General features: G+C 34.3%; 1 protein-coding gene across 1 annotated transcript in view; it reads left to right on the top strand.

Annotated features, from left to right (window-relative positions):
• The window catches only part of lola (longitudinals lacking), a 437,759-nt gene that overhangs the window by 42,767 nt on the left and 377,386 nt on the right, over positions 1-17,606 (top strand). The window contains exon 2 of the mRNA XM_075313522.1: positions 3,397-3,462. The gene's annotated coding sequence lies outside the window, so the exon portion shown is untranslated. The remainder of the gene's footprint in view (positions 1-3,396; positions 3,463-17,606) is intronic.

Below are 17,606 nucleotides of genomic sequence, written 5' to 3'. Positions count from 1 at the left end.
CTTCCAATATATAATATGTTTGAAAGCATATTGGTCTAAACAATATATGTTTGGGTAGTCTAAGTTCCAAACATTTTGTATTTTTGCATCCAAATTCAATAATGTTGTCTTCCAAAAAACAATATGTTATTATGTGAACATATAATATGTTTGGAAGCATTTTGCACCCAAAAATATTATATGCTTAAAAAAAATTCTCCCAAACAATATTGTGCTCAAAATTTTATTTATTTATTTATATATTTACAATCATAATGAATTATGAAAATAAACAGGTAATATAGGTGCTAACAACATAGGTTTTCAACCTGAATGCTCAAAATTTTGTTTCTGCCCAATTGTATATTCCCCCACATCTTTCTCACTTCCACGAGATTTTTTAGTTCTTAGCACCTTTTTCTGTAATACAAACATTGTAGAAGAAATTATTCAATTGTATGATTTTTTTTTATTTTAATTTTACCTTTTGCCGGACGGGGATTCGAACAGCGGACCACACAGTTTGTAAGGATCAAAGAAGTAGCTGATCAATTGCCCAAGGAAAAATAAAATGTTAATTTTGTAATAACAAGCAACAACCACCAACTTAATTCAATATCGCTCCCTGTTAAATAGCGCTCCAAGCTACTAAACACATATATGTTTATAGGCTATTTCTAAATTAATATATGTTTGCATCCAAGCATATTATATTTACAAACATTTTATGTCCCAAACATAATATGTTCTAACATATTAACATATATGTCCCAAACATGTTATGCTAGTTTATGAACATTATATGCTTGCACTCAAAAATATTGTGTTTAAAAATTTGTGTTCCAAACATATAATGTTTATAGCCAAACATATGAAAAACATTCTTTTTCATCCGTGTAGATTTTGTAGAAGTCTATCAAATTCTGTCCAAATCGAGTGATATTTAAATGTATGTATTTGGGACAAGCCTTTATATATAGCACCCAACACATTTGACGGATGTGACATGGTATCGAAAATTTAGATCTACAAAGTGGTGCAGGGTATAATATAGTCGGCTCCGCCCGACTTTAGACTTTCCTTACTTGTTTCTTTATAATTAAGTGATTGAATTTGAAAATGGGTATTTTAAAATGAAAGAAAGTTTCGTTTGACTAAGGTCAACTTGTCTTTAATAATTAAAGAAAAATTAAAGAAGTTGTCTTTAAATTTGTTGTCTTGTTTCATCTTGACAACAAAGCAAAAAAGCGTTTAAAAATAAGAGACGTTTTTCAACACTTTATTTTAAAGACAATTTTTACTTAAGACATAGCAAAATTTCTACTTGAAGTCGAAACTGAATTTGAAAACTTAAGTTGTAGTTAACACGCTTTTAAAGGACTTTAATTGCACATGAAGAAAAAAACAGAAAAACGAATAAATTATAATTTGCTGCCTAGAATCAAGTACGCAAAACTTAAATTTAAAAAATACTTCTGTCTTAAAAGTATTCTTACTTCAATTCTCAGCTTCTTTGGTTCGTAATCAATACCAAAATCATTAATGTAAAGACAAAATCTTTGGAACCGGGCATGTTTTTTCTTCAGTGTAGATACAATGTTAATTCTGCTACCTGTGCAAAATTTCAAGTAAATCGGAGTGAAACTGTGTTCTCAGAGTGAAAATTTAGTTTCCGGTGGCCATTTAAGTGTATATCGAACAATAGATATATGGGAGTATCTACACTGAAAAAAAAGCATGCCCGGTTCCAAAGATTTTGTCTTTACTTTAAAAAAGTTGGTATCGATTCCGTGCCAAAGAAGCGGATAATACAAGTAAGGATAATTTTAAGATACAATTCTCTTTTAAATTTGGGTTTTGTGTACTTGCTTCTAGGAAGCAAATTTTAAGTTTTCGCTTTTTCAGCTTTTTTTCTTCATATGCTATCAGAGTCCTTTAAAAACAAGTTAACGATAACTTTATTTTCCAAATTAAGACTCGACTTCCAGTAGAAATTATGTTATGTTTCAAGTAAAATACGTCTTTAAAATAAAGTGTTGAAAAACATGTCCTGTATTTGAACGATATTTTACTTTGTAGTAAAGACGCAAAATGCAACAAATTTAAAGGCAATTTCATTAAATTTAAAGAATTTTTCTGAATTAAAAGTCAAGTTGACCTTAGCCCAAACATTTTTTCTTTCGTGTTATGATACCCATTTTTAAGGTAAATCACATAGTTATAAGGACAATACAACTTCATTGAAAAGTTTATCGACTTTTAAGAATTTTTCTGAATTATTAAAGTCAAGTTGACCTTAGCCCAAACATTTTTTCTTTCGTGTTATGATACCCATTTTTAAGGTAAATCACATAGTTATAAGGACAATACAACTTCATTGAAAAGTTTATCGACTTTTGGACAAGGAAAAAAGCTTTATATTAGAGAAATTCGTCTTCTATGCTAAGCAAAATTTGCATTCGTATTTTAAAGACATGAAATCTTTGACCTTACGACAATATTTTTTTCAGTGTAAGAAGAGGCTTTATCCCCTTAAAATGGGCTTCAAAAATTGGCTATGCCTTATAGTGCAGAAAATCCCAAAGAGTTAAACAAATCTCATAGAAGAGTCAAAGACATGGTGGAGGGTTTATGAATTACGGCCTAGCCGAGCTTAGTTCATCTGTTACTCATTTCCTAAATATAACCGATTTTCTTAATCACATTAACTTTGTTTTGGCCTCCTATTTGAGACTTATTAAAAAAAAACTAAACACACAAATCTATTTTAACCACATTTAGCATTATTCATTATTATTATTATTAATTTTGTGTTTCATTTTATTCAAATGCCACTTGGTCCATCTTCAGCGTCTGATTGCTTAGTTGGTTATTCGACCGACCGACCGGCCGGCCATTCGTTTCGTCATGAATAGCTCTCGTGAGCATTTGACGCCGCCGCTGTCAACTTTCCGCCGTCGACTGTGTTCAGTTCATTGAACTTATCGCATTTTTTTTTCTTCTGTTTTTTTTTTTCATAATACATTTTTAAACTAGAGAGGGTAATGAAATGATTGACTTTCCTTTGTTGTAAAATAGTAGGAATGAAATGAAAAAAAAAAAAACAAAATCTCCTCAAATGGCAAGAATCACACAACAGTGTGCTATAGTGCAAATGGCAACAATAACCACCAGGGTGAAGGGGTAAAGCGGTTGCGGGAAAGACATGGTCGTAAAAATAACAAAGTTGCTAATTTAAAATCGTTTATTAATAAATAGTTTGTTGTACAACAGCAGCCACACATATTAGTTGTTGGTATATTGTTCTGGTTGTTGTTGCTATATTGTTATTGTTGTAAATCATTTAATTTTATTGCCTCTCAAGTATTACAAATTTTGTTGTCGTTTTCCCCATATAATTGATTCCGTTTGTTTTAGATTTGTAACACTTGTTTTGCTGAAATTAAACAGCGGTATTGCCCAAAATGTTCGCCATGAAACAAGGTATGTAAAATTGGATTCTTCAATGAAATGCAATTTTTGAAAATAGTATAAGATTTCACACTATTGCACTATAAATACAATGCAATGCATTACAAAAACAAATTTGTTATATTTTACTGCTGCATATTTCATTTCCGTTAATATTTTTAGATCTCATCCATCTTATGATCATCATATGATGGAGTATGTACGATGTCTGTTATATAGATTTTCGAATTTGTAAAGATCTTGTGGTGCCGCACTGGTATATCACGAATTGTAATCTAAACAAGTAAGGAAAGTCTAAAGTCGGGCGGGGCCGACTATATTATACCCTGCACCACTTTGTAGATCAACATTTTCTACACCATATCAAATCCGTCAAATGTGTTGGGTGCTATATATAAAGTTTTATGTTCCCATATACATATATTTAAATTTGACCCGATCTAGACAAAAATTTGTTAGACTTCTACAAAATTTATAGACCTAAAATTTTAGAAGACTTTGAAAACTCTTCTTCGTAGCGGGTTTCTGCAAACAAAAACGAATCTGTGCCAAATTTCAAGACGATAGCGCCATTATTGAAGGCTGTAGCGTGATTACAACAGACAGACGGACATGGTTATATCGTCTTAGAAGTTCTACCTGATCAAGAATATATATACTTTATATAGTCGGTAATCGATATTTCGATGTGTTACACACGGAATGGCAAACTTATTATACCCCCATCACCATTATATGGTGGTTGGTATAAAAATATGGGAAACATTTAGATCTGCACTAATTTTGAGGCAACTTAGCAAAAGTGTATTTATGATTTATCGGTCCATAGTTGTGTATTAGAATTATAGAAACGTAGGAGCCATGTTTACACGTTTTAGACTTAGCAGTGGCGATTTTATAAGGAAAGCAAGTAAGGAAATTCTAAAGTCGGGCGGGGCCGACTATGTTATCCCCTTCACCACTTTGTAGATCTAAATGTTCGACACCATATCACATCCGTTCAATGTGTTGGGGGCTATATATAAAGGTTTGTCCCAAATACATACATTTAAATATCACTCGATCTGGACAGAATTTGATAGACTTCTACAAAATCTATAGACTCAAGATTTAAGTCGGCTAATGCACTAGGGTGGAACACAATGTTAGTAAAAAAATATGGGAAACGTTTAAATCTGAAGCAATTTTAAGGAAACTTCGCAAAAGTTTATTTATGATTTATCGCTCGATATATATGTATTAGAAGTTTAGGAAAATTAGAGTCATTTTTACAACTTTTCGACTAAGCAGTGGCGATTTAACAAGGAAAATGTTGGTATTTTGACCATTTTTGTCGAAATCAGAAAAACATATATATGAGAGCTATATCTAAATCTGAACCGATTTCAACCAAATTTGGCACGCATAGCAACAATGCTAATTCTACTCCCTGTGCAAAATTTCAACTAAATCGGAGTTAAAAATTTGCCTCTGTGGTCATATGAGTGTAAATCGGGCGAAAGCTATATATGGGAGATATATCTAAATCTGTAGCGATTTCAACCAAATTTGGCACGCATAGCAACAATGCTAATTCTACTCCCTGTGCAAAATTTCAACTAAATCGGAGCAAAAAATTGGCCTCTGTGGTCATATGAGTGTAAATCGGGCGAAAGCTATATATGGGAGCTATATCTAAATTTGAACCGATTTCTGGGGCCATATGAGTACATATCGGTCGAATGATATATATGGGAGCTATATCTAGTTCTGAACCTATTTCAATAAAATGTGGCATACTTGACTATAGTACTAATTGCTTTCCTTGTGCACAATTTCAAGAAAATTATGATAAAACTCTGGCTTCTGCGGGCATATAAGTCCATTCGGCGAAAGATATATATGGGAGCTATATCTAAATCTGAACCGATTTCTTCCAAAATCAATAGGGTTCTGACCCAAAACAGAATCTTGTGCTAAATTTGAAGTCGATTGGACTAAAACTGCGACCTAGACTTTGATCACAAAAGACCCCATAAAGTATATATATTCTGGGTCGTGGTGAAATTCTGAGTCGATCTAGTCACATCCGTCTGTCCGCTAACTTTCGAACGAAATAAGCTATCGACTTGAAACTTGGTGCAATTAGTTTTTATTGATGCAGGTCGGGTCGTAATGGGCCATATTGGATCACTTTTACATATAGCCCCCATATAAATCGACCCCCAGATTTGGCTTGCGGAGCCGCTTAGAGAAACAAATTTCATCCGATCCGGATGAAATTTGGTACGTGGTGTTAGTATGTGGTCTCTAATCATCATGAAAAAATTTATCCATATCGGTCCATAATTACATATATCGCCCTCATATTTGATTTCCGGAACCTCTTGGAGGAACAAATTTCACCCTATCCGATTGAAATTTGGTATGTGGTGTTAGCAATAACCATGCAAAAATTGAGCCACTAATGTAGCCACACATATCCCCAGATTTGGCTTTCGGAGCCTTTTGGAGCAGCAAATTTCATCTGATCAGTTTGAAATTTCGTATTTTGCTGTTAACAACCACGACAGACATATCGGTCTATAGTTACATATAGCCCCCCAGCATTAGCGAAGCTATACAATTTTCCTACACCCAGAAAAAGGTGACCCCTTCTTTAAGTTAAAATTAACTCATTGTGAAGAAAGTTGAACTTCATATAGCGCCAAAGGCATTTTTATACCCTTCACCACTACTGTGGTACAGGGTATAATAAGTTTGTGCATTTGTATGTAACGCCAAGAAGGAAAAGTCAGAGACACATCGTTTAGTATACCGATCGTCTTAGAATTAAATTCTGAGTCGATTTAGCGATGTCCGTCTGTCTGTCTGTCCGTCTGTCTGTCTATTGATGTATTTTTGTGTGGAAAGTACAGCTCACAGTTTTAGTCCGATTGTCCTAAAATTTGGTATGGGGTCCTGTTTCGGCTCAAAGACGATCCCTATTGATTTTGGAAAAAATCGGTTCAGATTTAGATATAGCTGCCATATATATTTTTCACCGATCTGGTCATAATTGGCATGTATATCAACCGATCTTCCTCAAAAGTTTATTTCTATAGAAAATTTTGTCAAAATTTTATTCTAAAGAAATAAATAGAAATTTTAGTACCATAGAAATTTAAAACATTTAAAATTGTATTCCTATAGAAACCAAAAAAAAATAAATTTTATTCCTATATAAAATTTTGGCAAAATTTTATATCTGTAGAAAGCTTTGTCAAAATTTTATTTCTATAGAAAATTTCGTCAAATTTGTTTTCTATAGAAAATTTTGTCAAAATGTGTACAGAGTGAATAATTAACATTTGAGAAATGTGTGCCAAATTGGCTCAGATTTAGACAAAGTCGCATACATAATATAAAAAGCCTTTAGATTTAAATCGATTCAGATGTTAATATATTTATACGAGGACATAAACCTGTGTATGTTATATAGCAACCAAAAAATTTGATGGATTTGATATGAACTATAATATTTGATTCATGGTGGTGGGTATTTAAGATTTGGCCCGGCCGAACTTACTGCTGTATATACTTGTTGTTATACCCTCCACCACAGGATGGGGGTATATTAACTTTGTCATTTCGTTTGTAACACATCGAAATATTGCTCTAAGGCCCCATAAAGTATATATATTCTGGGTCGTGGTGAAATTCTGAGTCGATCTGAGCATGTCCGTCCATCCGTCCGTCCGTCACGCTAACATCCGAACGAAACAAGTTATCGACTTGAAACTTGGCACAAGTAGTTGTTATTGATGTAGTCGGATGGTTTTGCAAAAGCCTCTAAGAGAAGAAAATTTCATCCTATCCGGCTGAAATTTGGTACATGGTGTTAGTATATGGTCTCTAACAACCATGAAAAAATTGGTCCACATCGGTGCATAATTATATACAGCCCCCATATAAACCGATCACCAAAATTCATCTGATTCAGGTGATATTTGGTACGTGGTGTTAATATATGGCCTCAAATGCCCATGCAAAAATTGGTTAAAATAGGTCCATAATTATATATAGCCCCCATATAAACCGATCCCCAGATTTGACCTCCGGAGCCCCTTGGAAGAGCAAAATTCATCCGATTCGGTTGAAATTTGGTACGTGATGTTAGTATATGGTATCCAACAACAATGCAGGAATTGGTTCATATCAGTCCATAATTATATATAGCCCCCATATAAACCGATCCCCAGATTTGACCTCCGGTGTCTTTTGGAGAAGCAAAATTCATCCGATCTGTTTGAAATTTGGTACGTGGTGGTAGTATATGATATTTAACAACCATGCCAAAAGTGGTCCATATCAGTCCATAATCATATATAGCCCCCATATAAACCGATCCCGAGATTTGGTGTTGGAGCCTCTTGGAGGAGCAAATTTCATCCGAGTCAGTTGAAATTGGGTACATTGTGCTAGTATATGGCCGTTAACAACCATGCCTAGGGAGCCACCGTGATGTAATGGTTAACATGCCCGCCTTACATACACAAGGTCGTGGGTTCGATTCCTGCTACGACCGAACACCAAAAAGTTTTTCAGCGGTGGATTATCCCACCTTAGTAATGCTGGTGACATTTCTGGGGGTTTCAAAGCTTCTCTAAGCGGTTTCATTGGAATGTGGATATAAAAAGGAGGTCCCTTGTCATTGAGCTTAACATGGAATAGGGCAGCACTCAGTGATAAGAGAGAAGTTCACCACTGTGATATCACAATGGACTGAATAGTCTAAGTGAGCCTGATATATCGGGCTGCCACATAACCTAACCTAACCTAACCATGCCTAACTAGGTCCATATCGGTCCATAGTTATATATAGCCCTCAGATAAATCGATCCCCAATCACACAAAAATTGGTCCATATAAAGTTCATAATTGTATATAACCCCCATATAATCGACCCCCATATTTCAATTCTGGCTCCCTACGTACCGTGCAAACGTCCATATCGATTCGTAATTATTTGTAGACTTACCTATACATAACATACCTTCTTTGTCTAATATTTACCACGGATGGACTAACCCACAATTTAGAAAACGATGTTAAGTAGTTTTAAGATACCACAACCCAAGTAATGTGATTGTGGATGACAGTATTTCGTAGAAGTTTCTACACAATCCATGATGGGGGGTACATAAGATTCGACCTGGCCGAACTTACGGCCGTATATACTTGTTTTTGATTCCTCTTTATCTTCAATCCAAAGATTCAAAGTCTCCGTTAAGTTGAATATTATTTCTTTAAACCAAAAATATTTTTCTTTACTTTAAGGGAATTTTAGCTTACTTCAAGGACATATTCATAGATTCGTGTGCTAAATTTAAAAAAATAATTCAAATAAAATTCAAAATTTAAATAATTAAATAATTAAATTCAAGAAAATTTATTTTTTTTTTTCACTTATTAAAGTAAACTTCGTAGTTGGAAGGAAAAAATTGGGGTTCAAAATTAAAAACAAAAAATCTTTAGTGCCATACGAAGTTCAAAATGGGCGGATTATTGGTAAAATTTAGAAATTTTAATAAATTCCGAACTATTTTGTGGGAGCCATGAATTAGTAAATCTGTATGCCTCATTAGTGTACAATTTTCTACCCGTATGTACTTCATTTAACTAACGTGCGCAAAAAATGATTAAAGTCAAGGAAAATTGCTCAAAACAAAATAATTCCATGAACTAAAATAAAATTAAATTTGCTGTAGTGCCATATAGGCTTCATTTGTTTATTTGAGTGTAGGTAAAAATTCACGCAGAGAAGGAATATGATCACCTCAAACATGTTTCAAGAGCAAAATGTTATTTTTGTATGGTGACCATGTAACATGTTTGTCACTAAAATATTATTTTCTCGTCAAATATAACCTGCTTGCCGAAATCAGATACATGATTTCCGAGAAAATAACATGGTTGCGAAAACCATGTTACATGGTCACCACTCAAAAATAACATTTTGCTCTTAAAACATGTTTCCTTCTCTGGGTGTTTCTGTGCAAAATAATAGCCATGTCTATTTTTTAAATATGTGTTCCCAAAAAAATTTCTCGCACGTTATTCCGAAAAACACGAAAGGCTCTAAAAATCTTTTTCCTAGGCTTATAGTATACAACTTTGCCAATTTTATTCAAGACCTTAATGAAATCGGAATGTTATATTTGGAAATTTTACATTAGTGGGACTGAGAGATGAAATTTGAATTTGAATTAATGTGACTACAACTACCCGGAGATTAGCCATCATAATAACCTGTCCAACAACAATATTATCATCATCCCGGAATGTTAATACTTAACAACAATAACTCACTCATAAATATCAATCAAAGGTAAAAGTGTTTGGCAACTAAGATTTGATTACAGGTAACCAAGCAGCGGGCACCGCTGCCACACCACACAACAGACAAGGCAATAACTGTGGCCAACATCACCACCACCGGCAGCAGCAGCAGAAGCAGAAGCTTGAAAACCAAACCTCAGAAATCAGCTAAAATGGAAAATCGTATAATAAACTGTTGCTGCCGCCCCAGTGCCAGTGAGGTTTTACATTTTTTTCACTCATATCCAATGTCCGTCCAGCTATCCAAATGCCTGTCTTACTTTACACCTACACGTGTGGAAGTAGTAAAACGGCAAACAAGAAGAAATAAAATGAAAAATGTAGAGAAAAAACTAGAAAATGTTTCTTACATCAAAACTGAATGGCAAACATTCAAATCACAACTTATTTATGTCTGGATTGGATGTATGACGAGATCATAACGCGATGGATGTATCGATCGCGTTACACCAAAAGAAATGATAAAGTATCGTTGATGAAAAATTTATTTTCATTGACACAATGATGTAAAGAAGGATTTCGAGTGAGATGCTAAAGATTCCTACAATCAGAGATGGAATATGATCACCCCAAACTACACGGACGAAAAAGACTGTTTTTCACATGTTTGGGTGTAAAAATTATATGTTTGGATTTCGAATTTTTTAACACAATATTTTTAAGTGCAAACATATAATGTTCATAAACTGGTATAACATGTTTGGGACATATATGTTAATATGTTAGAACATATTATGTTTGGGACATAAAATGTTTCTAAATATAATATTATTAAATGCAAATATATATTAATTTAGAAAATAGTCTATAAACATATATGTGGTTAGAAAGAGAAAGAATATGCTGCAAGTAAAATAATGGATGTAACCAATTGGCGCCTTAAAAATATATCTACACAAAGAATTTCATTAACATTTTTCTACCAATGAATGTCCTAAGGTGAAACATAATATGTTTGAAGAATACAAACAATATTTTGTTTGGACCAATCCTAAAAATATATATGCTTGAAGCAAAATGTGTTTGGGGTATACGAGTATGTTACAGAAGCGATTTTTTGAGGGTGTAACTAGGGTGTTTTTTGAAAAGTCGGTTTTCTCGAAAATCTCAATTTTTTAAAAACCGAGTTTCGGTTCTTTATTTTTATCCAAAGACCTGAGATTGAAACACATATTCTATTCAAAAAAAAACCAAAGAATTAACAATCCTTGTAATAAAATTAATAATTAATCAGTTTGATTTTGGTACCCTGCACCATAGGATTCCACCACGACCCAGAATATATATACCTTATGGGGTCTTAAACCAATATTTCGATATGTTACAAACGGAATGACAAGGGACCTCCTTTTTATAGCCGAGTCCGAACGGCGTTCCACATCGCAGTGAAACCACTTAGAGAAGCTTTGAAGCCCTCAGAAATGTCACCAGCATTACTGAGGTGGGATAATCCACCGCTGAAAAACTTTTTGGTGTTCGGTCATAGCAGGAATCGATCCCACGACCTTGCACTGTTAGAAAAATATGTTTTTCATACGTTCCGATATAAACAAAATGTGTTTCGGGCACAATTTTTAAACACAATATATTTAAGAGCAAACATGTAATGTTCCTAAACTAGCACTAAATGTTTGGGACATCTAGGTTAATATGTTAGAATATATTATGTTTGGGGCATGAATGTTTCATAAAAATCATATGTGTGAATGCAAACATATTTAAATTTACAAATTTCGACTAAACATACATATGTTGTGATATTTTATTCAAAGCGACAGAGAGAGTATAGAGAAAGAAATATAGATGGAAACCGGGAGGGTTTACGAAAGATATCAACATAACACAGCGAAAGATTTAAAAGAGAACAATTTCTGTGAAACCGCTTGTATGTTGTTTCGGAAAACTGTTTTATGATAAGGCCAAAAATTTGATATGCTTAAGTCTAAATATTATTTAATTTGAATAAAGAGAATAGACATTCGGAACCAGACATTTGAAAAACAAACAGCATATGTCTTCGCCTTGAGCGCAGCATTTTATGTATGTGTGGACGTGTGTTTTCTTTATCATTTTGGCATTATGGGCACAATTTTTTTCTTGGTTCGTTAAAAGAAATCAGGGGTCTTCATAAAAATAACGAAAGGGCACTATACTCTTTTTAGAGTTGGGACAGTAAAATGAAATAAGGAGGAAATAGTGAAAAATTACACAGTAAAATGTATAAAAATAAAGTTTAGTTCCCCTTTATTAATAAGTAGTCCAGGAGGAGTTGACGGACACCTTCAAATATAAAAGCGGGCATTAAGTTCGAGTTTTGCAGCTAAAACAATTTAAAAAGTTTATTTTCTTTAAAATGAATTATTGAAGAAAAATAAAAGGCATTTTAGAAAAATAAAAGGCAAGTGAAAATTACGAGTATGTTAGGCAATGAGCACAATCGTCTTTGGGAAAATTCTTCCAAGCATATAATATTTTTGGGCTCAAAATGCTTCCAAACATATAATATGTTCACATAAAACAAACATATTAATGTTTCGGCAGTATCCAATAATATATGTGCTTCCTGCAAAATATGTTTGGAACATATGTTGAAGAAGCGTTTTTTTTTTTTTGAGGGTGTGTGTATGCAATGCAAGGCGGGCATGCCTTCTCTGGTTGCAAGTTTCGTGCATCGTGTGATTGCTTTGTCGATCGTGTGTAGGCTATAATTCGTGTAAAAGGTAGCCAATTTGAACAAATCTATACTGATCCTCAATTTTTATTTTGTTATTTCCAACATATTTTCCTTTGGAACAATAAAAATTAAAAATAAAAATCAAAACAATAAAGAACTTTACTTTGTTGCACTACACATTAGACACTCTATATTCCATACGATATCCAAAACAAAAATTATTTAAATTTTAAGAATTTCTTTCTCTGTGTGTATGCGGGACACGTTCATACATAAACTAAAATGTAAAATTGCCTCCGTCTGTTTGTTTGCCTGCTTTCCGTTGTTCGCTTGGATTTGTTGGCGTCTTTATTGTTGCTGTTGTAGTTGTTGTTATATAAATGTTAATATTTCTGTTAAACAGAAATTGTTTTATAAATCCATACATTGGTACGTACAAACACGTCCATCCATAATACATTTACATATGGATGTAAGCATGTTTGTATGTGTCAAGTGCTCGCATGTGTGTGTGTGATACTCACGTACAAACATACAAATTGAAATTACGTCGTAATTTCATAAACTTTATGAGAAGTTGTAAAAAATCAGACAGCCCTCTTTTTCCAGCCCTTTCTTAACCCCCACCCCATCCCATCCCACGCCCTCACACACTCGCAAACACTCAATGTCTTCTAAATATCTTTACAGTCATCGCAAACAACAGCTAAACAGACAGCTAAAGACAACCCAACAACAACGCTTTTTCTCAATAGCAACAATAAACGTCAAAAGCATATGGCCTAAGCGGTTAGTGTTCGCAAATATCCCTGAATAATTAAAGAAAGTTACAGATAATTTCCGATTTTCTTAAATATTATGATATTTTCATTATCACGTTTATTATGTGTGCTCCTCCAGGTAGTGGATCCTTGATATTTGTAAATTTCATAGTTTTCCTTAAAAAAAAAATACACACAAAACATTCACTTCGAAAACGAAACTGCTCTCATTCGCTTTACCATTAAAGTTCCTTCGGTAGCGGTAGCTAGAAGCTAAATAAAGTTTCAAACGATTGTCAACTTCACTTAAACCTTTGAGTGCCGACAAAGGACATTGAAAATCGACCTGATACCAGGGATGATAAAAAGCATCCTTGAAATTATACTGAATCAGCGACGAAAAAGTACTTTTTTTACCTTTTCCTTTTTTCTTATAAAAGAGATCCCCAGGATAAAATGGTTAGCATGTCCGTTTGCCATACAGGTTGTCATGATTTTGTTGTGGTACTTCCCCGAATTAATGCTATAATTCATAAATTGCTCAAGTCAGACAATGTGCTTTCGAGAAAACAACCCAAAATTGGATGGAATTATTATTTGATTCTTTCCATTGTACCAAACCAAAATCTTATCGATATCTTGAAAACGGTAATGGACATTCAAGACAACTTTGGGCGTTCAACGCAAGGGCGACTCAGCTGTAGACGCCCATATCTCGCAATTTGTGACTTAGGATCTGTTTCATTCGACTTAGGATCTATCTCATTCAGACATTGTCATCACCGTTGTATTTTAAATCCTCTGCTATGACAATCATCCTCCATAGGCTTCAAAAATAAAATTTTCTGTTTGATTTAAGAAGAAGAAGAAGAAGTGTTCCAATTATCCGTATGTATAAACTGATTTGTATTAGCGTTCATATTTTAATTTTTGTACTTCAAAAAGGTTTAAAAAGGTACCAAATGTGTGGGGACCACGATACTTTTTGTACACAAAAAGAATAAAAAAAAGTACAAAAGTTATCAACACTGACTGATAACAGGTTGGCTGATAAGTCCCCAGTCTAACAAAGAAAAACACATTTTTTTTTGTCAAAATTCGTTTTTATTATTCAACATAGCTCCCTTCAAGAGCGATACAACGATTATAACGACCTTCCAATTTTTTTGCTACCATTTTGGTAGTACTCCTTCGGTTTTGCCTCAGAATAGGCCTCAGTTTCGGCGATCACCTCTTCATTGCAGCCAAATTTTTTCCCTGCGAGCATCCTTTTGAGGTCTGAGAACAAGAAAATGTCGCTGGGGGCCAGATCTGGAGAATACGGTGGGTGGGGAAGCAATTCGAAGCCCAATTCATGAATTTTTGCCATCGTTCTCAATGACTTCTGGCACGGTGCGTTGTCTTGGTGGAACAACACTTTTTTCATATGGGGCGTTTTGCCGCGATTTCGACCTTCAAACGCTCCAATAACGCCATATAATAGTCACTGTTGATGGTTTTTCCCTTCTCAAGATAATCGATAAAAATTATTCCATGCGCATCCCAAAAAACAGAGGCCATTACTTTGAGTCTTTCCACGCTTCGGAGACGGTTCACCGGTCGCTGTCCACTCAGCCGACTGTCGATTGGACTCAGGAGTGCAGTGATGGAGCCATGTTTCATCCATTGTCACATATCGACGGAAAAACTCGGGTGTATTACGAGTTAATAGCTGCAAACACCGCTCAGAATCATCAACACGTTGTTGTTTTTGGTCAAATGTGAGCACGCGCGGCACCCATTTTGTACAGAGCTTCCGCATATCCAAATATTGATGAATGATATGACCAACACGTTCCTATCTTTAAGGCCTCTGCTATCTCGGTCAACTTCATTTTACGGCCATTCAAAATCATTTTGTCGATTTTTTTGATGTTGTCGTGGGTAACCACATCTTTCGGGCGTCCACCATCCTCCGTGCTCATTTTACCACGCTTGAATTTTGCATACCAAGCTATTATTGTTGATTTCCCTGGGGCAGAGTCCGGAAACTCATTAACAAGCCAAGTTTTTGCTTCCACCGTATTTTTCCCCTTCAGAAAACAGTATTTTATCAAAACACGGAATTCCTTTTTTTCACAAAACAAAAGTTGCTTCACAAAAGACGCTCTATCTCACAAACTAATTGACTTACAGACGTTAAATTTTGACAAGCATCATTTGAAGGTTGGTACTATATTATATAAAAATAATATGCATTTAATACCAGCGACGTCATCTATGTGTCAGACCGGGGACTTATCAGCCAACCTGTTATACCCTACTCCACGGCATGGATTTATTCAATGATGTAATGTTGCAATATAAAATTAAGAGAACAAGGATATATTTTGTTGGCATTATCAATTAATATGATGCAATTTTTTTCTGAAATATAATTTTCGCTAATACTTACGGTGCTGTAGAGGTTATTTTATTTATAAAAATGCCAAGAATAAAGCAAATTTTCAAGAAAAATTTAATTAATTAATATTTAATAATAATAAAAAAAAACAAAATAATTTTAAAAAACTTATTATATACAGGATATAATAAGTTTTTTAAAATTATTTTGTTTTTTTTATTATTATTAAATATTAATTAATTAAATTTTTCTTGAAAATTTGCTTTTATTTACCACAGTAGTGGTGAAGGGTATAAACAGAGGGTATCAGCAGAATTCGAACCTGGACTTCAAGATATGATTTTACCTACTGGTATAAGAAGTTATTTTGCGGTCTATATCAAAGCACCTTTTCCGTGACAAATTAAATAATGAAAATTTCAAAAAAAATATTGGAAAATTCTCGATTCATTTCTTGGAAGTCGTGGAATTTTCCATAATATAAAGGGTGATTCTTTTGAGGTTAGGATTTTCATGCATTAGTATTTGACAGATCACGTGGGATTTCAGACATGGTGTCAAAGAGAAAGATGCTCAGTATGCTTTGACATTTCATCATGAATAGACTTACTAACGAGCCACAACGTCGAATTTTCAGTGAATGGGCCCTAGAAAAGTTGGCAGAAAATCCGCTTTTTTATCGACAAATTTTGTTCAGCGATGAGGCTCATTTCTGGTTGAATGGCTACGTAAATAAGCAAAATTGCCGCATTTGGAGTGAAGAGCAACCAGAAGCCGTTCAAGAACTGCCCATGCATCCCGAAAAATGCACTGTTTGGTGTGGTTTGTACGCTGGTGGAATCATTGGACCGAATTTTTTCAAAGATGCTGTTGGACGCAACGTTACGGTGAATGGCGATCGCTATCGTTCGATGCTAACAAACTTTTTGTTGCCAAAAATGGAAGAACTGAACTTGGTTGACATGTGGTTTCAACAAGATGGCGCTACATGCCACACAGCTCGCGATTCTATGGCCATTTTGAGGGAAAACTTCGGAGAACAATTCATCTCAAGAAATGGACCGGTAAGTTGGCCACCAAGATCATGCGATTTGACGCCTTTAGACTATTTTTTGTGGGGCTACGTCAAGTCTAAAGTCTACAGAAATAAGCCAGCAACTATTCCAGCTTTGGAAGACAACATTTCCGAAGAAATTCGGGCTATTCCGGCCGAAATGCTCGAAAAAGTTGCCCAAAATTGGACTTTCCGAATGGACCACCTAAGACGCAGCCGCGGTCAACATTTAAATGAAATTATCTTCAAAAAGTAAATGTCATGGACCAATCTAACGTTTCAAATAAAGAACCGATGAGATTTTGCAAATTTTATGCGTTTTTTTAAAAAAAAGTTATCAAGCTCTTAACAAATCACCCTTTATTTGCAAATATTATTCAAAACATCTTTACGAAGAGATAAAAGTCGAAAATTTTAAGAAAACTAGAATTTTTTAAATTTTTTTTCCTTATCTTTTTAAAATGATGTCGAAAATACTGAATACAGCTACAATCCTGAAGAACAAATGCGCAATCTATGCAGCGGATGCTCAAAAAATGACTTGCGCCCTATAACAAGTCCATGTAAAATTTCATACTTCTAAGCCTTTTTTATTGCTTTTTGGGCAAAGAACTTTCGCTGGGATGTTATAAGAAATACGAATAATTTTTTACTATTTACTGTCTCACCCAATCGTTATTGTTTGTAGAACAAAACAAATGAATTCCAAATATTGTAGAAACCTCACCACTGTGCAGTGGATCGCGAAAAATCACTATGTGAATTCATATGGAAATGTGTGACTGTGTAGCCTTGATCTTAATCATTTTCCATTTCATTCTTCCGACCAGAGTTACAACATCAATTGATTCAGTAACACTGATACCCAAACGAACTGCCTGGCTGGCTGGTTGGGTGACTTGTGGAGAATTACAACTAGATCGA

This window comes from Haematobia irritans, chromosome 5, assembly GCF_050003625.1.
Source record: "Haematobia irritans isolate KBUSLIRL chromosome 5, ASM5000362v1, whole genome shotgun sequence".
Taxonomy (NCBI): Eukaryota; Metazoa; Arthropoda; class Insecta; order Diptera; family Muscidae; genus Haematobia; species Haematobia irritans.
Note: the sequence above shows the minus strand (reverse complement) of the source record. Positions and strands in the feature narration are given on the sequence as shown.